Source organism: Dasypus novemcinctus, chromosome 19 (assembly GCF_030445035.2).
Source record: "Dasypus novemcinctus isolate mDasNov1 chromosome 19, mDasNov1.1.hap2, whole genome shotgun sequence".
In the NCBI taxonomy this organism is placed as follows: Eukaryota; Metazoa; Chordata; class Mammalia; order Cingulata; family Dasypodidae; genus Dasypus; species Dasypus novemcinctus.
In genome coordinates, this window is record NC_080691.1 from 25,543,730 (window position 1) to 25,564,070 (window position 20,341).

The window sequence follows — 20,341 nt, forward strand, 5'->3', positions numbered from 1 at the left end:
ATGGTGTGGACAATTGACCATGAGGTGCAGCAGTGCTCAGAGATGTATTCTCCAGGTGCGGTGAATGTCTCATGATGATGGAGGAGATTGTTGTTATGGGGGGAGGAGTGGGACGAGGGGGTTGGGGAGTATATGCGGACCTCATATTTTTTTAATGTAATATTGAAAAAATAAAGACAAAAATAAATAAATAAATAAATAAATAGAAAGCCTAATTCTGAACACCCAATCTGTAACGTTACTGCATTCTTGCTGAAAGGGTTCCAGGAAAACACATGGCCTGTGTTCCCCCAAATAGCAGATGGGGTATAAGTGTGGGAGGTGAATGTGGCATTAAATCAGACAAAGAAAATCCTTTCTTCTTCAGTGTCAGTTTAGTGCTAACTTGTCTTCAATCCCTTTCTAACAGTTGCTGACCTTCGTTATTAGGAAAGAGAAAGCGGATCTCAGCTCCAGGCCATACAACTTTTCTTTGTTTTCATAGTTTATCGTTTTACAGGTTCCTTTTATTTCCGGAAAGTGAGACAAGTGTTCGATTTACAGTAGCTATAAAGTTTTCGTTTTCAACAAATTAAGTGTCTTTAAAAAGTGTGTTGGTGGGTAGACTGTGGGAGAGTGTGGGCTGTGGTGTGGACCATTGACCATGAGGTGCAGCGGCGCTCAGAGATGTATTCACCAAGTGCAATGAATATGTCATGATGAGGAGGAGGTTGTTGTCATGGGGGGAGGAGTGGGGTGAGGGGGGTGGAGGTATATGGGGGACCTCATATTTTTTTAATGTGAGATTAAAAAAATAAAGGCAAAAAAAAAGTGCATTGGTTATTACAGGAAGCGGCTGTGGCTCAATCAGGTGGGCTCCCGTCTACCATATGGGAGGCTCTGGGTCCGTGTCCCAGGGCCTCCTTGTGAAGGCAAAGCTGACCCATGCGCCGTGGAGAGCTGATCACCCATGCGCCTCGGAGAGACAAGCAGATACCAAAAGAGCGTGCAGCGAATGGACACAGAGAAGAGACAGCAAAAGGAACAAGCCACAAGGGGGGAATAAATAAATCTTTTTTTTTTTAAATACACCTTATGGAACTAACGGTGAAGGTGACACCAAAATATAAGACATGAATGTCGTATCTGTGGGACCTGATACATCAACGTCCCCCCCACCCCCATTTTACGAGGAAGGCGGTCGAGGCCCAGGGCCTGCTCCTTCCCAGGCCGGGTGTGCGGTCTCTGCTCACTGCTCCTCTGGCAACCGGCAGCCTGCGACCTAGCCCCCTGTCCACCCTCCTAGACTTCCATGGGACCCGGGGTAGAAAGTCAGGGACTCAAAGTTCCCGGCATGGGTGTCAAACATCCCTTTTGAGTGCCCTGGCTCCAGGGTCCCCAGTCTTGAGGGTCCAGCTGAGTGGGGCTTTCAGCAGCCTCTGAGAGGTGGCAACAAGTTTCAGGGCAGGACGCCTGCCCCCACCCCCCGCCCACTTCTGCAGACCAGGCAGCCAGGCCGGGAGGACTGGAAGCGAGATTCCAGAGGCGTCTGGATATTATCAGTCACTCAACTGCCCGGCCAGCGGGACGGGGTGGGGCTGGTGGCAGGGGGCAGGAACTGGCTGGAGGGTGGAGGTAAGAATCCCACAGACTCCTGGGGCCGGGGCTGGGGGGCAGGGGGCAGCAGACAACCATCCGGCACAATCCTCATAGACAGCGGTGGCCCCGACCAAGGAAATGGAGAGGGCCGCATGTGGGGGCAGAGGGGGGTGGGCACCAGAAGCTTCTCTGGACAGCGCTGGAGGACAGCAGGGGTGGGGGGGGGGGGTTAGGCGGGGCGGGGGGCCAAGCGCGCCCTCTGGTCCACTTGAGGATTCCTGCTTCAAAACTCACCCTGATGGCTTCCAGACAAGTCGGCACCAAGGGTCATTTCTGGAGGCTGTAAGTGTTGTCAATGGCAGCTGCAGGGACAGGTGTAAATCTGTCCAGGCATTCCTCCTCGCTCCCCCGCCCGGCTTTCTGCACCTGAAGCAGGGCCCATTTATTACCACAAGCCGGCTCAGGAGGCCTAAGCACACACGTTCACCCAGCCGGGCATGCTCACAGCCGAGGAACTCACGGCCTGCCCTGTGGGGACAATTTTTTTTAGTGCTCTTGTAAAGCAAACTCTATCAGCTGTTTGTTAAAGCAAAGCAAACACCAGCCTTTGCAACCAAAAAAAAAAGGAAAGAAAAAGAAAATCCTTTTATTTGCTACCATTAAAATGTCCCTTTTAAAATACCTTTCTCAGCAGCCTGGGGGGCGGGCAGGAGGGAGGATGACTGTGATCTATTTGAAAGAGGTGGAGTGATGAGTTGGGAGGGGGGACTTCGCCTTAGTGTCCAGTCCTCCCCTTCCCTCTCCCCCTGGCTCCCCCACTCCTAGGGACACTCGCCATCATCCCCGCCCCCTCACCCTCCACAAGGAGCTCCTAGGAAGTTGTGCAGCCCCACTCCATCTGGCCAAGTGCACTCTGGGAGCCCTGAGGCCCCCGGGGGCATTCTCTTCGCTCCTCTTGGCTGCCCCGACCCTACAGCCGGGCTTCCCCTGTGGGTCCGAACGGCCTAGCCAGGGGAGGTGGGCACACCGAGCCCGGGGAGGTGGGCGCCTCTACTGTGCCACCACTGGCAAAGGGAGAAGTGCAGCGTCTTTTTCCCACCGAGCTGCAAGCCCTCAGCCACGCTCTCCCCGCCACCCCCAGGCCTTGTAGGGGGGCCCCTGGAAACCCCTAATGAATGATAACTTATCTCCTAAATTGCTGGTATCCGATGCTTTATATGGTTTTGAAAACCATATTCCCTGAGGGCTGGAGGCTACTTCGGGAATTGGTCGGTCTGAGCAGCTCAATCATGATTTAATGGAGGCATTTATATTGTGCTAGATCATTTTATACGCATGTTAAGTAATACATGAGGTGGGCGGCCCCTGGAGCGCAGCTGGGATGCTCCAGGTCTGGCGGGGCGGTCCACAGCCCCAGCTTCCTTTTGTGTCCTTCGGGCCATCCCCTTTCCAAGCGCCTTCCTCATTTCTGCTTCTCCCCTCTTCTGTCTGGTTTTGTTTGTTTTTCTGCCTCTAGTTTTTTCTCTCTCGGTCTCTTGCCTCTGTCTGTCTACATCCCTGTCTCTTCCCTGCCTCTGGTCCTCGTTCTCTGCTTGTGTCTTTGTCCCCTCACCCTCCATCAGTACCCACCCCACCTAGACCGTATCTCTCTGTGGCTGTGTCCATCCCCCTCCGTCATTCTCTCTCTCTCTCTAATTCACCCATTCTTCCCTCCACGCCTCTCCCAGTTTCTCTGGATATGTAAGTGTGCCTGTCCATCTTTCAGGGTCTGTCTTTATTCCTCTGCTTTTCTTTTCCCTCTCTTCTCCCCAGGTGCCATATTGCTCTCTCTGTCCATTCTTCCTTCTCTCTGCATCTCTCCCTTCCACTCACCTTCCTTACCTTCCCCCGCTCTCTGGGAAGGAGCAATCAGCTCTTGCCCTGAGGGTGGGTCCCAGAGGACTGGGAATGGGGATGTCGGGGCTCCTGCTGCTGACTAGGAGTTGGGCAGCTGCAGCTGGGCCTGAGAACGGGGATATTAGTCGCATAGAGATGGACAGAGAACCAGGAGGCCGTGGGAGCTATGGGAGCCAGATCTCCCTTCTGGCCCGGCCACGTGCAGCCTCCTCTTTTGCAGGGTCCATCACCACTGCGGCTTCAGCCAGGGGAGTGTCCAGGCACTCCGCAGCATTCCTTTATTCTCCACAGGACTTTTTCTTCAGCAACCTCAGAGTGGGAATGGTAGAAAGACATTGGATTCAAAGTCGGGACTCCTGGTGTCCCAGCCCAGCTGGGATCCCAGCTCCAGTGCAGTTGCAGGAAGGGAGCATATTGTCTCTAGGATCTCTTGCAGTTGTGACATCCTGGGATTGGGGACAGAGGGCCCCAGTTGCCCTAGGCCTTGAGTAGGAGGCTTGCCGAGAAATTTCACTGCAGGATCAACTTGGAAAAAGGGCAGGGAATGGAGTTTCAGGCAGAACTGGAAGCAGAAGTGGGCAAGAGAGTGATCGCAGCAGAGAAAGGGCTTAATATTTGTGAGGCAGTTTTCTAAGACTATGTATTTACCTAATCCCATTTTAAAAGTGAAGAAACTAAGGCACAGGAAAGTTAACTTGACCAAACAGCTAACACTTCATGAGCACTTATTATGTGCCAGAAGTGAGCAATATGCACAGACAGCCTCGTTTGTTCTTGGAGGCGGTCCTGTGTGGCATGTTCTCTTAGCCCCATTTTCTTTTTTTCAGAGGAAGCAACTGAGGCTTAAAGGGATTAATGGACTCATCCAAGGCTCCAGGGCTCTCTCCTAAATTCCAAATGTTCAGTAGAAAATGTGCAAATGTACCAGTACAACAGCAATCACAATGGGGCAGGCAATCACACAAGGACAGGGCCCTGGGCAGCCCCTGGCCAGCCCTGTCCACACACGAGTGTGCACCTGCTGGATAGGCCCAGACCTGTCATCACCTGCACACGCAGCCAGGCACACTCGCACTGCCAGCTGAAGCCCCAACAGGCTGGGGGTCCCTCTTAGGGAGGACTGGGGCCCTGGAGGTTGATGGAACCCATTCCGAGTGTGGAAAGTGACATCGCCAGTGTTTCGTCCCCTCATCTGCAGGTGGAGGTGGTAAAAGTGTGTTGAGAGGGCTGAGCTGAGAAGCAGGTGGCTTTGGAAGGAAGGCAACCTGGTTCCGGTCTTGCCTCCACCCACCCCCTCTCCACACACACCAACTGCGGTCCCACCACCAGCCAATCCTTTCCTCGTGCCTCCTCTCCGACCGTTCTGCCCGAGAAAGGAGCCGGGAAACTGAGGCCTAAAGCAGTTGGCTCTAAGCGCGTGCAGGAAGCTCGGAGGTGGCAAGCGGAAACTACAGTCCCGGGCCTTCTGTGAGCGGCGGGAACCCAGCCAAGGGCGGCGCAAGCACCCCCAGTCCTTGAACTAAGCCAAAGTCCGTCAAGCCCGCAAAGAAAGAGAGAAAAAGCGCGGTTTCGGGCTGCAGCTTGGAATGCCTGCATTCTCCGAATCACCAGCTGGAGTCTCTACTTGGACTGCATAGACGTGGCCGGGGGAGGGGCAGGCGGTGGCAGAGCAGGGTGGCCATGGCATTGGGTTGGATTTGCTTATACAGCAGGGATCCTGGCGGTGGGCAGATGGATGTCTACGAGGCCTCAAGCCACGAGCCGTGGGACAGCTACCCGGATAATTGGAGGACGAGGGGAGTTGCTTCTGACCTCAGTTTCCCATCCAGATTCCGTGGGCATGCGGGGAGAGAGAGACTGTAGGAGGGGTGGGAGGGAGAGAGAACGAGACTCAAACAGGAGCAGAGATAGAGAGACAGCAGAGAGATTCCTAGAGGAGACAGAGATGCCCAGAATCCTCTTCCGGCTTAAACACTCCACTCCGGGCCAAGCGTTGGAGGACCCCTGGTCCAGCGGCCCTCTGAGACCCAGGGGCCAGTGAGCACCCAATGGACAGCTGGAAGATGGAATCCTCGGCCTCGCCTCCCTTTGCTCCGTGACGATGGAATAGCTGTCCACTTCCCTGGGCTTCCAATCCCGTCCCTTTAATGCTCCGGAGAGCAGCCAGCATGTGACCTTGAAATAAGTTGCTGCGATGTGTGCCTAGACCTTCCTTGGCTAACAAAGCTGCTTTGGATGAAAACTCCCGGATCTTCCGTGCCTGAGTTGAGGTCGAATTCCTGAAGGAGGTGCTTGAGGAGGGATAAAAGGCTAAGGTGGGCAACACAGCAGGCGCCCATTAATCGCTCATGTGTTAAAAGTTTGCCGCCTTACCTCCAAATCCCTATGGCGTGGGGACACAGGTCACCGGTGTCCAAGCGCTTTCATGGCACCTCCTTAGCTCAGAAGGTTCTCCTCAGTATCCTGGGGTGCCTGAGGCCAAGGAGACCAGAGGGTCGCCAGGCTCAAAGCCAGCACTTTCCACCCTGCCTCCCCAAGCAGGACTCCAGACCTTCCCAGTGTTCTCCGCAAACCACCCAGCCCCAGATCTTTCCTGACCGAGGCTGGAGGTGTAGGGACAGCGACGTTTGCAGCTAAGGATTTGTAAAGGGTCGCAGCAGGAGGTGAAGGGGGCGCGGGCAGGTAGGCAGCGGTGCCAAAGTTCGGAGAGTGGCACAGAACTGGGGAACGGCGGCACCCGAGAGGGAAGGGAGAAGCGAGTGGAGAGAGACAGAGAAAGGGAAATAGGCAACGAAAGCTAGAGCCTGCAGGCTCCCGGCGCAGGACGCGGGCACGGAGCGCAGGACGCCGGGCATTGCACCGGCGGGACAAACCGGCTGCTTTCCCGCGGCGCCGCGCTAGTCCTCGGGGGAGCGCGCCACTGACGAATTTGGCCAGCACGAAACCCGCACTCCAGGGGCCATTACCAGGCCGCTGGAGCTTGATTCATTTCTTGACTAATTAACTGGAAGCCACGTCGCCCCTTCTTTCAGGGCCCAATTAATCCGCCAGGGGAGGCGGAGAGGCAGCCAAGAGGCCGAGGCGCCCGCCTGGAGCCCCTCCGTAAAGGGCTGTCTGGGCCATATTGATTCTACACACACACACTTCCCCCCTCCTTCCTTTATGCAAAGAAAAAAAAAATAGCCTTGAAGATTTTGGATTTCCAGAGTTTGAGCAGGATTTGTCAGTCTCCGTCCAACGCAGTCCCTACCCTGCCCCCGCCCCCGTTGTATTTGGTTCCGGAAGGGACCGAAGCACCAAGTTGGTTTCCAGACCTGCCTAGGAAAGGTGAATGGAATTGCTCCCCCTAAAGGGTAAAGAAATGGACCAGCTCGCTTCCGCGCGCCCCCCGTGTGTGCCCGGCCCCCGGTGCCCTGCCTGTAGAAGTTGGACAAACCCATAACCGTGAGGCCTGGGGCCAGTCTTTATCCTTCTCTGGGTGATGCAGTTTTCTCATCCGGAGAGCAGAGATCCCTGAGAAGGAGCCTGCCTCCCCGGGTTCTTGCATTTAATGCGCTGGCGTATGGAAAAGTTCTTTGGCCAGTATCATCCTCGTGATTATTTCACAAGGCTCTCGCCTAAACCTCACTTCCTAACAAACCCATTTCGTAGATGAGAAGTCCCAGTCTAAGGAGGGCGGACCCACCGCACGGTGCTGGGCTGCCTGATCCTAAAAGCCCGGGCGGGCAAGAACGAAATCACCCGCGGGCTTGGAAGAGTGGGTCGGTCCCGCGGAAGGCTGGCGCGCCGAGGGCCGGGTGGGGATGGGGGCGCTCCCCGGCCTGGGGTACCTGGAAGCTCGGCCCCCCTCCCACCCCACCCCGCCTCCAGTTCGATAAGGGCCGCGAGGAACGAGAAAGCCTAAAGCCCCAAACTTGTTGGGTGGAACCCAGCGCCTGAAGCCGAGGTGGGCGATTTCTCGGGTTCGGGGCGGTTGGCGAGGTCCGCATCGATTGCATTGACCTCCCGGTAGGCCGGCTGGTCTCCTTCATCGATCACCCGAACAAAGTCGAGGACAGAAATATAGACGGAAGGACAGCACGGCCGTCTTTGCAAAGCTGGTGGGAAGTGGCCCAGCCGCTGCGGGAGGACACGCGGGACGACCCCAGCCCAGGGTTTAGAAGAAAGCGGGTGCCGCTCTCACGCGCCGCGTCGGGAAAACGAGCTTCTCACCCCACTCCCCGTTATTCGATCGTTTCATTTTTTAAATTGTGTTCTATTTTTTTTTTTTAAACAAAAAGCAAATAAGAATTAGTCTGTTCAGTCAATCAACAAGCATTTGATGCACACGTGGTATGCGCCGGAGACTGTGCTGGACACTGGGGTCCTACCGGGGGGGAGGGGTCTGCACAGGAACGTAAACCCCTGGGGGCGGGGGGCGAGGGCGGCGGTTGGAGGCCTCTTTGCTGTTTCTTCTTGGCTAGGCACTGGGGCGAGAGCTCCCACCTATATGTCCTGCAGGCTGCCCATCCCTAGGCTAGGTGAGGTGTGCTGCGTGGACGAAAGTGGCGAGAGAGGTTAGAGCCTCCTTCGCGGCCCCAAGAGCCGAGCCCGGGCGAGCAGAGCTGGCGGCATCTTTAGCGCAAGAATCGGCTCTCGCCTCCGCCGGGCGCCCTCGGTGACCTTGCCTGGGTCAGCAGCGCCTTCGGGGTTTCCAGGGCCCCGGGCGGGGAAACCAGCCCGCCCCCACCTCTCTCCCGCGCCCCGGAAAGCTGGGGCCGGGTCGAGTTCTTGCGCTGAGACCTTGACCTTAAGCGCTCCCCATTGCATCCTTCCTGGGCCTCGAGTTTCCTCATCTTTAAAATGGGAACAATTTATACCAACTCAGATGGCGAGTTAGAAGTCACGTTTTTTACAAAAAGTGAACAAAATTAGCCTGCAGCTGGCAGCGATCCCGCTCGCGTTGGTCCTCGTGTCGCCAGCGCTTAGCAAAGCACCTGGCACATAGAAGCCTCTCGATAAATATTTGTGGAATGACCTAATGGATGTTTCTATCCATTATACCAAACTTCTCTTCCCATGACCATTTTAGAACGGGGGTCTAATTTTCGCTGTCTCATTTTACAGATCAGAATCCGTTTTGGGGGAGCAGCAAAGTTTGACACTGGAGTGTGTATGTGTTCAATGTACTTTGGGAATGGTCGTTTATTTATCAAACGCAGGGAGCATGTCCCTTTTAGTCTCTTTCTCTCCCTTTCTTCGTTGATGTGCATTTCTATATTGAACCATTATTTACTGAGCACCGCCCCCCCCCCCATTACCAAGCACTGTGGTGGAGTTGGGGATAGAATGAGTCCCGCCCTTGTCAGAGCTTACAAAATGGATGGAGATCTAAGAGCGCGGGCACACCCACATACCACCAGCCTGTTGACTTCGTTTGGTTATGGTTGTCCTTTTTCTCCCCCAAGTTTGTAAGTAGCTTTTGACAAGATGGTAAAGTCTAGTATTGCCTGGTATGTAGCAAGCGCTCAATAAGTGTTGGGTGAATTCTTTCCTCGCGATATTGCAGCGCGCAGCTCCTCTTCCCGCTGCGGATCAGCTTATCTGAGGTCCCAGACGCAAGAGGCCCTTTCCCTGGGCGGCCATGGGTGGTCTGGCAATTCGCAGTGCCCTGTCCCTAAAGGACGATGGCCGTGGGATTGGAGTGTACCCCGGCCCCGGGGTTCCCAATTCCAGGGACAATTCAGAGTCGCCCTCCGGGGAAGGCCAGTCACTCGGATCTCCACCGGGTGGTCGGGTAGGGCAGGCACCGAACCGGTCTCTGCAAATCGGGGCGGGAGTCCCTGAGATTCCGCTAAGCGCACACCCTTGCGCATCTCCACGCCTAGCTGGCGGCGCTGCTGGCCAGCTCACTCCCCTCCCACGCCTCCGCAACACACACACACGCGCGCGCACACACCACTTTGCCGTGCAGTTGGCACCTAAGAAAGGAGGACTCGGTTCTCCCCGAGAACTCGCTTCCTCCGCATCCGGGTTCTCGCTCAGATCTTCCTGGGCCAACTTCCAGATTGAGCTAACTCTGGATGAACCCAGACCTGCGCGCCCCCCTTTTCCCTCTCCGGTCCCAGCCTCCCGGACCGGCTTCGACCTCCTCGTGCATCTGGAACTGCCCCCGCGAAGGTTCAAACACCGAGGCCTCGCCCCGCCGCGCGCAGCGGCCGAGATCCGCTCCGGCCCTGCCGCCGGGGCGCGCGGGAGATGACAGTCCGCCCGCCACGGCTCCCCCGAGCGCCATCCAGCGGCGACACGACCAGGGTACCTTCCCCGCGAGCCCCTGCCGAAGCCAGGCGCTGAGGTTTCCAGCGGAAAGGTGGCCCTTCTTCCCCCACTCCACCCCCGAAACGAGGGCACCTCCGGCTGCGACGCCTTCCCACGTACTCCCCGCAAAGCTTAAAACCGATTCGGGGTCAGTGAGCGTTCAATTCCCCCTCCCCCCTTATTTACATGCGCCCTCGACAGGGAATAAAGCAAGGAGGACAAAAAAAGAAAAGGAGAGAACGTTCTTAAGCCACCGCCGCCCGGACGCTTCGCTGCGGCGGCTCGGGAGTTTCAGCCCCGGCTGGAACTTGCTTTCCTTCTACGACACCTATGCCCTTCTCCTGGTTGGAGCCAGGCGCCTCGACCCCCAGCTCGCGCACACTGAGAAGGTGCGAGAAGCTTCCAGGAAGGCTGGAAAGCTTCCACCCGGGCTCTCGGTGGGTATCGGTCCCCACGGTGATGGGCCTCCTTGGCGCTGCACGGAATCCTAAAGGCAGAGGAAGAAAACTGCCACTCTTCATACACCCGGAATGTTATCGCTAATTTTTGGAAAAGTGCCTGTGTACACACATATTACATATATTATTGAGAGGGTTACTGTGAGATTCAAAACACCGAACAACAGTTGGGGGGGGGCATATTCTCCAATTCCCTGGTAATTTGTAACAGACAGACTTTATTGCTCAGAGGGAAAAAAAATGGAGTAACTGTGTAGCTGTAAAACAAATTTCACTCTGTCTATATTGATCAAATGGGAGTCTGCCCATCGGGTGTGATTGCATTGCATTTTTTGTCTGAGATTTAATTTCGTATTTTGACCTACTTGAAATGCCCATATATACTCACTTATACCACATAAAACATTTTAGAAATATACATGCAAACTCTCTTGCACTGAAATAACGCAATGGAATATAGGCTCAAAGTTGCACCCATACATGACTGGGCAAGCTCATCACACCTTAGGAAGATCTAAATTGAAGTTGTAGAGAGGGCCGTGGCTCTGCTTTCCCCAGAAAGCCAGGCCCACCTCTCCTCAAGTTTCAGGCTAGGACAATCTCCTGCCATCCCAACTAAGGGGAGTTTCCTTTGTTCCATATCCCTCCCTCACCCGATCTCTACAATTTATAATAATTCTATTCCAATATCCCTGTTATATAGAAATCTGTCCCACTCTTCCCCCCTCCCCACCAAATCATAAGCCACAGTAAAAAGGTCTTTCACTGACTCCAACAATTCTTGGATTCTTGACAGAGAAATGAAACAGAGAAGCTGCCGCAGTTGTATGCACATTAATACACCAGCCTAAAGGTGAAGGCAACATCGTATTTTAACGTGTCTAATAGAAACCTCCTAACTCTGCTGCACCCGCTTTCCTCCTCCTTCCTTTTCTCAAAAGGACTACAGCCATAGGAAAGGGGGATGGTGATGAAATGAAGTTGCTAGGAAGGAGAGAAAAAAAAAACACGAAGCATTATTTACACCTGCAAACTTTGGATGGCTGTACTCAGCCCCAATTGGGTTAATTGTAAATCTTTTCCGCATGGCCCCAACCCCTGGACCGAGCGTCTGGGTTTAATAATAATGTGCCCGGCACCCCAGCAGGGCCGGGCTGAAAAGAGAGAATCCCCAGCCCCACCCCCACCCAACCCAGAAGTAATTAGAGGAGCCAAACCCCCCCTCCCCAAGCCATGCTCGAGGTACCAGAATGCCAGACCTCAGACATGTGGGGAAATAATATTTTCCCGTCTGAAGACAAAAGGAGCCATTCCAAAAGCAAATAAACCCTTCGAGTCAGAAGTGGGAGGCAGCGTACCCCTTCCTCACCCCCAAGCCCCTGCACGTTTGGCTTCTGGGTCTGGGTAGAAAGGGGGCGTTCTCAACTGCAAGCCGGAGGCAGCTCCCGAGCCCCTCAAACGACAGCAGCGAGCTGAGCTGTTTGTAGATTTCGCTGCTAAGAAAGCACTAGAAACGCACCCCAGCCAGGAAGGTGAGGTGGAGCAGAGGCCGTTCCCCCACCCCACCCTCCTTGCTGCTCCCAGGAAGATTTCCCCCTGGCTCAGCTCGCTTCCCGGCGCCTCTGATTCCCTCCCCGCAGGCCACCTCCTTACAGTCACTTTCCCATCACCTGGGGAGACAGAGAAGGGCTGTATTTCTCTTTCATTTTTGGTAATTTCTACCCCACCCCAAGGTCTTCACCATCCACTCCCAATTTGTCTCCTGCAACCGTAGAGGATGGGGAGTGGGGGCGGTGGCACGAATCCATGCTGCCAAAAGGCCAAGTCCGACGTTCTGGGGGACAGATGAGGGGCTGCAGACTGACTTGCTGGGCCCAAGAAGCCAGTTTCGATCTCGGGTTAAGTTTCAGAGGAAAAAAACGACCCGAGCTCAGTGGTCTGGGTCGGTCACGCTTTCTCGGTTCCCACCGGCGAAGCCCGCCGCGTGCCGGTGGCGGGAAGAGAAGGCAGGTAACTAGCGCAGCGAGTCGGTGCCCGCAGAGCCCGGGGCCCCGGGCTTTCCGGATCTCGTCGCCACCCATGGCTGGGCCAGGCCGGCGGGCCTGAGGCTCGTTTCCTCCCCGCCAGGGCCGCTGCGTCGCTTGGGGCCAACTCCGAGCACCGTCCGCCCCTTCCCCCCCTCCCCCCGGGGGCGAGTGTAACCCGAGGCTGCAGGCGCCCTTGTCCCGCCCGGCGCTGAGCGAGGCCTGGACCCACACCAAGGCACGTCCAGCTTCCGTATTTGGAACCCGGGTAAGGGGGAGGGAGGGTAGGCGACGTCCCGGCGGAGTGGGCCTTCCGGGGCGCCCTGGCTGCCGCTCCTTCTGGAGCCCCAAGTTTTCCTTCCCTAGGGAAGAGCAGAAAGGGCACTGCGAGGGCAGGCCCCCAGATCTGGGAAAGCCTGGAGATGAAATGAATGGGGGCCTGAGCATCAGCAAAAGCAGAGCCTAGAAAAGGTGCTTCCCCAGTTCCCAGCAATTCTCTTTCTTTCTACCTACCTGCGTCTCTTTGCCTCCCTCTCTCTCAGTCCTCTAAAACAGAAATTAAAATTTTAAAAAAGGAAAGAAAAGAGAAGGAAAACTTTCCTAGCTCTCCTGTATTCAAACCTCAAGCTGGGTATTTTTAAGGACTTCGGGGATCTTGGGAGCCAAGCCCCTAGCTCAGATTCAGAGAGGAAACAATTGTTCCAGGTCCCCCGCCCCACCCCCCCACCCCCCGCAACTGGGTATTTTGCAAGATTTGGGGCTTTACAAATATACAGGTTTTGTTGTGCATTATTTGGAGGAGGGATGAGCCAGTTGGGGAGGAGGTCACTTAAAGACACATTCATTCTTGAGGACTCTAGTGTCTTCTACTGACATGGGGGGGGGGTGGGCGAGCAAGGAGGTGATCCAGATTGTCAGATAATTAAGATTGACACAGAGGTGCAGCCACCCCTCTGCCCAGTTATACAGGCGGCCCTGATGCAGGGTCAGTGATCACAGAAGGCCGAGGGGGTGGAGGAACTGGTGCTTGGTTCCAAATGTGTGAGAAGCGAGTTTGACCAGTGAGTGCGTGGCTGCAGGGCAGTGGCTAAGTGGCAGGATCCTAAATCCCGGACCTGCCTCCAGCACTTGGCAGCAAGTGTCCCATTCCCCACGCCTGCCAGGCAGTCCGAGAGAAGCACGGGAAATCGGCCCCAACTCTCCTGTCCTGGAATCACAAGAGCCAAGCTGCAGAGACGGGGGTGCATTTTCCAGCAGGGTGTGCAAGGGAGGCTGGATTTTTATCAGTTTCCAGTGCGACAGTAAAACCTAGAACCCTTCACATGCTCCCTGTGCCCACAGAGGGAAGGCAAATCCCTCCCTGTTGCCTTGGTCATTCCAGGGACAACTACATCTCCTGGGGGGTTTCGTGGAGTATCAGAAGATCACAAAAGTGTCGCCTCCTTCCCTCTCTCCTGCCTTAACTGGATCTGAGAAGCATGAAAAAATCACCTTTGAGAACACAGGCCAGCTGGATGACAACAGGGAACAGAGACTACAAAGAGGAAAGGGAAGCCAGGGAGAAGACAAGCACGGGCGGAACCCCTGTGCCCACTGCTCCCTTTCATTTATCTCCTGCCTCCACTCTCCGTTCTCACCCTCTTTAATTGAAACCCAGTACGGAAAATAGTAATGGATATCGGGCTCAAATTGAGAAAACGTGTCCGTGGCTAGGAGGGGACACTTAGTTCAGCAGATTTGGAGGATCTGATCTTTCTTTGGCCTGTCAGCCTTCCTGACAGTAGCAGCCACTAATTTGCCATGCCCTCTCCTTTCCAGACCTTTCTGTCCTGTCTATCCTGCCCCCACACACACACACACGGGGTCCACTGCCCCACACCCCTGACTTTTAACAACAACAATAATAATGGAGAGAATAAAAAAGCAGAAAACCATGGATGTAAGGTCTCCTGTCCAAACGTCACCCTCAATTTGCAGTTGGAGATTGGAGAGTGTATAGACTATGTTTCTCCTCCGTCCTTTTTAAGCATTTTGTCCTCTCTGCACCACCCCCCCCAAGCCAAATTCCTGACACCAGTTGCTGAGGAACCATTTCCACCCTTACCTGTCTCAACTGAAAATCAGGAAAGAGGATGTTGAAGAAAGAAAGGTATTGGTTGGGTGGTCAAAAATGCCTGGGGCAAAAGTCAGCTCTGGCCTGTATCTTGCTGATTCTAGGTCAGATAAGACGAGAAGAAAAATTCCCGACCCTTTCCCTGTGAATTCATTTCTGCTGGACTAAGGGGGTGCCCATTGCCTTTCTCTCTCTCTCAAGTAATCGGGTAAAACACACACACAAAGGGACCATTGAAGATGTAGATTGGCTTGAAATTTGGAAACCACAATTAGTTCCTTTTCCTGAGAGAGAAGGAAAAAACTTTAGCAGATGTATAAACGGCGCGCGCACACACACACTTCATTCTTCCTTCCGTTTCCCTTCCAACTTACCTAAATCATTGGCTGTGTACAAATTTGCCATTTTGCAGGGTGATCAGCTTTGATGAAAGGTAAGTGCTAATAAGAATAATGCAGAGGGGGAAATCTTTTCATTTCACCTCTGCCAAAAACATATTTACATTAAAAGGAGGTATGCTAAGCAAGGATTAAGTGTATAACGGATGATGCTCCAGGAACAGCATAAACCAGCTGGCGCCAAAGTGAGCCTCTGTACTAAAAATACTGCTCCCCCAAGCTGGACAACTTTAACAATCTTCTCTCTCTCTCACGCACGCTTCAGACTCTTGCACTGAATTGCCCTGATCAATAATTTAGAGGGCTGTCAGAGGACAGGGAAACGTGTGTTACAGGAAAACCCAGGGCTGCTGGAGCTAGGAACTGGGGCTTTAGGGTCTGACTTGCAGCCCCTCACCCTGGGCTCCTGCCTTGGGAGGGTGAGAGAGAGTTGAGTTTTGGGAGGAGGGATGGGAGCCAACTCTGGGGACAGGGTGTCTTTGTGGGTGCTAAGTCTAGACAAATGGGCCCAGCCCTCTTGTATCTCTCAGGACACTTGATCTTCCCGGCCAAGGAAGTGAGGGGAAGGTGTTTGCTTGAGCCCCAGGGAGAAGGATCTCCAGCCTGTCATGGTTTCCTGGAAAAGAGGAAAGAGGGAGAAAGGGGGAAATGCAGAGGCACCAGGTCAGAAAGATAGGAGGGGATTCAGAGAAGATCAAGAAAGGCAGAGAAAATTGGGAAGAAGAGGTGTGAGAAGGAATAGAGACGCAGGTAAATAAAACAAAAAAGGAGAACATAAGACATTAAAAACTGGGAGGTAAAACAGGGATGGCCAAGGAGAAATAGGAACTAAGAAAAGGAGAGATGGGAGGAAAGAGGAAGGAGAAGAAAACGGTAAGAAAGATCGTAGAGCCACAGTCACAGGATCCTGAGAGGGACAGGAAGGGAGGCGGGAAAAGGAGAAATAGAAAAAGAAACAAAAGGTGGGTGCCCTGACCCGTCCAACCGAGAGGCTTGTGCCTGCCGTGGACGGAGGAGAGCCAGCGCTCTCCCCAAGGGGGACCGGCCAGTAGACTTCTGACCTGAGAGGAAGCGGCTCTTACAGCGAGCTTTTCTTCTTTTTTTTTCTTGGGGGCGGGGAGGGGAGTGGTAGTGTCCAGGAGAAGAAGTCAGCCTCCCAGGTCAGTGCAGGAGTCCCCTACCACGCGTAGGAGTCGGGGTTTGTCGCAGCCCCGCGTGTTCCTGGGGTGGGGGTAGCGTTCTGCCAGAGGAACCCTGAAAAGTAAGGCAGGCAACTCCAGAGGGAGCCGCTCCCCTACCATCTGCCCTCAGCGTTTGAGAAAGCCAAATCCCCAGTCGGGGAAACTGAGCAGGAGGATGGGAGACTGAAGGTGGCTCCTAGCTGCAAAGCCGCTCAATAGCCAGAGAGTGGCTCTCAGAGGATCAGATGGCGGTGACCCCAGCCAGCCATTTCTTAACTGCCCGGCTGCTAGAAAGCTCCTCCCCAGTAAAAGTTTATATACTGACCGACCCCGGTAGGAAACTTCTTAAAGAGGCCCCAGGCCCCGGGAGAAACACGGATGCCCTTGTGTCAACCGAGTTCCCAAATTAGCGACACCTCTGCCCGAAAAAAGCTCGGCGGCGAGCGGGGGTGAAAGTTTAAGAGGGAATAAGCGTGTAATAGCCCCTTCTGCAGACCTCACACACGCTGAAGAGAATATTTACAGCAAACTTGCCAAAGTAAACGACCCCGCCTCCCCACCGTCCTGCCCCCCCCACCCCCCCTTCTGTAAACTTCAGATAAACACCATTCGGTCACAAAGGGGTCGGTTTGTCCCCTTTATAGTTTGAAGCAGGCTGTGCCGAAGAGAATAGTGGGATGGTAGCAGAGGCGGCTGGGCGTCTCTCTGGAAAGATACCTTCTCTCATCCGGGCTTGAGGAGATGGCTTTGGTTTTGTTTTTGTTTAATTTAATTTTTTTTTTTTTTGCAGGTAGAAATTTTTTTCTGACACTCCTCTGCCCCTTCCCCACGCTATGACCCGCAGGCACACACCACTCTTTCCCCTTAAACACAGCCCAGGTTGCTGATCTGGAGAAGTTTTTTAAAATTATGAAATATATTTAGAATATATGCTGCAGGCCTAGAATTAAGTGAAAACTCTTTTTCTGCAGAAGCTGGAGAGTATTTGAGGGACACCAGAATTTCCACGTGGTGCGCCCCGATCCAGAATTTGGCCCCCTTCTCCCGCGCTTTGGGGGCAGACACAGCCAACGTCCCCCCTGAGTCTTTGGTGGGGGCCGTGAGGGGAGAGAAGGTGGAGGATCTGCAAAGAGAAGAAGAGCCCCGCGCCCAGCTCGCGGCGGAGCTGCGGTTCTCGCGGCTGCCAGGCCTGGCACAGGGCTTCGCAGCGCGCTGGCCAATGTTTAACCCGAAAGCGGTGGCCACCAGGCCCCTTTTGGTTGTTCGCAAATTAATCACCCAGCGCACGGCCGGCGCCAGAGTGGGTTTATCACCCACCGGGAGGGGGGCGCGGCGGCCACGCAGAGACAAAGAGGAGTTCGCACCTTGCCCCTTTTGATCCCAGATTACCGCGGCCTCCCTGCCTAATACGAGCCTCCTGGGGCCGAGTCTGGGAGGTCATTCATAATTGGCGGAAGTTTGCAGACCATTAGCACGATGTCGACATTTTCGATTCAGAACCCCGCAAACTTTCCTCTGCCCTCCTCTCTGGCGCGCCAGAGTGGGGGTGGGGGGTGACGGGGGGGGGGGCGACCTGGGGCGACCCCGGGGTTAAGTTAGAGCTCTGGGCAGAGACAGGCCATGGAGGGAGGGGGGCAGCGTGCAGGGCCGCATTCCCGATCGTTCCCCCCGCCAGAGGCGAGTCGCGATCCGGACACGTAAAATCTGCAAGCTGCAAGCGGAACGAAGGCCCGAGGGCGAAAACCGGGGTGGACAGGGCTCTCTCCCCGGCCTCTGGACGCCGGGAGCTCCGAGTGGGTGAGGAGGGGTCAGCCGCGCTGCGGCTGGGGAATCACTTTCCTTCCGCTGGGAGCGGCGAGGCCCAGAGCGGCGAGCGCAGGCGAGGCCAGCCCGCGCAGCGCCGGAGCGGCTCCCGGGGTCTCAGCGGCGCCGCCCCAGGCCCGGGAGGGGGCGAGGCGGGGGGCGGGGGGTGCTGTGGGCCTCCAGAGTCTCGTGAAACCCTGCGGTGACCCCCGGGTCGCTGTGGGGCGGCGGAAAGCCTGGCCTCCGCACCCGGCCAGACAGGGGACGTGGAAGGCGGCGGCGTGGTGGCTTGGTCTCCACCAAGCGGCCCCAGCGCCGCGATCTTTTCTCTGTCTTCTTAACCACCGGCAGAGAGGACGTCAGGGGGGAGAGAGAACGAAAAGGAGAGGCAGGAGAGCGAGATGGCGGGCCAGACCCAGTGCGCCCCACGGCTCTTCCCTCTGGTGACCTCGGGGACTTCTCAGGCCTGGCGCCAAGCGCTCTTAACCATGTGCGTCAAAAATGCAAGGCTGGAAAAGCTTGTCGCCTCACAAGTTCCGCCCCTATCTCGGCGCGGTTAGCGTACAAGGGAATTGCATTTTTGCCCTCCACTTGGCCCCACTTTGGAGTCCCGGAGCAGAACGTTTGGGGGTACACAGGCAAAATGTAAGAGAGAAGCATGCCTTGCTCAAGACACACTGCCGAAGCCTTAGGGTTTCTTAATTCCTAGGCCCTGAAATCCGCCCTTCGTTCCCCCCTAATCGAGAGAGCTCTCAGCCCGGAAAGGGTAAAAGGCCACTGTCCTCGCTCCTTCCTCCCATCCAAGCCAGGACCGCCCAACTCACTGTCCCCCAAAGTGAGAACCGTGTGGGCTGGGGGGAAATCTTCCGGCCCGGGCAAGAAGCTGCAGCCACACAATTAGCAATGCGGCGACAGATCTGATCAGTAAGATGGGTTCCCTGCCGCCCCCCCCCCCCCCACCGCCCCTCTGCCCTCGCTGAGGCCCCCATCCTACCTGAACTGGAACCGGTCACCCCGCTTCTGGGGTGGGGGTGTTTCACGGTTTGTTTTACAAATTCGCCCCCGACTTCGGGCGAGATAAATCCCCGGGTGAAGAGAGAACAGAGGCACCGAGAGATAAGTGCGATGCCTGGAGAAGATCCGAGGCGGGCGCACCTCCCCCAACCAGCTCGCCCACCCCCTAGGGGCAGCTCGGGCCCCCAGCCGGCCGCCGAGGTGTGGGGCAGCGACTTGGCGGGAACAGGCCCAGAACCTCGGCCCTCGCCTGCGCTCACTTGGTCCCACAGCTCCTCCACTCTCCCCTCGACGCCCACCCACAAATCCAGGTGGCGTCCCGGAGCCCGCATCCAAATGGCAGAAGAGAGCTAAAGGGCCAGTAAAGGTGTCTCCCAAAAAATCCCGAGTCCGCCTCCGGGAGGGAGCGCGGCCGGGGACGGTCGCGTAGGCCGTATACTGGGCGGTGTGTACGTGTTTTTCGGCGGGTGGGCCGGTACTCGGCTGCTGGCGTGTGTTCGCGTACAGAGGCGAGGGGGGGTATTTGGGTCTCCGCACACGGCTGCGGGAGGGGCACGGCACTGCGTCCCCACGCCAACGGCGCGGGCCGAGAGCTCCGGCATCCGCGTGTCCGTGTGCCGGCGAGCCCAGATGCCGGGGACCCCGGCGCCGAGCTCGGGAGCCCCGGCTCGGCGGCCGGGCGGAGCCTGACTCCACGTGGGGCCCGAGCGCGCGCCAGCCTGGAGCCTTGGCGCTCGCCTCTCCGCGGCCGCCGGCTTTTGTTGCGCCGCGCGGCCCAAGGGCAAGCTCGCGGGAGGCTCCGCCGCCCGCCCGGGGGGCTGGGGGAGGAAGAGCGGTGGAGAGCAGCGGCCGCGGCGGCGGGCGAGGCGAGCGCGCGGGAGGCGAGCGCCCCTGCCCGGCGCCGGGGCGCTCTCTCCGCCTGCGCCGCCCGGTTCACTCGCTCGCGGCCTCCCTCCCTCCTCCCCGGCCCTGCCTCCTCCCTCCAGGCGAGGCTGGAGACTTGGGGGCGGCTCATGCGGGGGCTGAGCGCGAGCTAGCGAGCTCTGGGGCCGCGGCGATCTCTCCGATAAGCCACCTAGAGGCGACTCGGTGCGCGCGCTCCCCAGTGGCCCCCCGCCCTCGCTCTGATCATGTTGACATATTCACGGAACGGGCAGTAGTACCGGCGCGGCGGAGCGACGTTACAGTTTCCGACACCTTCTTTTTATAACTCGGCTCTATCCCCCAGCACTCGACCTGTGAAAACCACGCCTATGCAGCCACACAATTGGTCCGAAAGCGTCAAAGAGCCAATCAAGAGGCCCCCGGCTCCCCGCGGCCCACAGCACAGCCCGACCTTCTAGAGCCGCCGAGCAGACGCCCGGGGAATTCTCGAGGCGGAGGAGGGTGGCGCGGAGCTCTCGCTCGCTGGCTCTCGCGCCCTCCCTCGCGCCCTCCCTCTCCTCGCGCTCCCTCTCCGGCTCCTTCTCTCGCTCGCTCTCCCTCCTTTCCATTTTTTCTCCCCTAAATCCTCCCTGCCCCTGCGCGTCTGGACGCAGTTTTAGGAAGCGAGTGCGCTCCCGTTTTAGGACAAGGAAGA

At 56.3% G+C, this 20,341-nt stretch overlaps 1 long non-coding RNA gene across 1 annotated transcript in view; it reads right to left on the reverse strand.

The window, feature by feature from the left end:
• LOC131274567 (uncharacterized) overlaps positions 1-19,425 on the reverse strand; it is a 65,386-nt gene extending 45,961 nt beyond the window's left edge. Inside the window, exon 1 of the long non-coding RNA XR_009181821.2 lies at positions 18,743-19,425. This is a non-coding gene — a long non-coding RNA (uncharacterized lncRNA). The remainder of the gene's footprint in view (positions 1-18,742) is intronic.
• Positions 19,426-20,341: the final 916 nt, after the last annotated feature.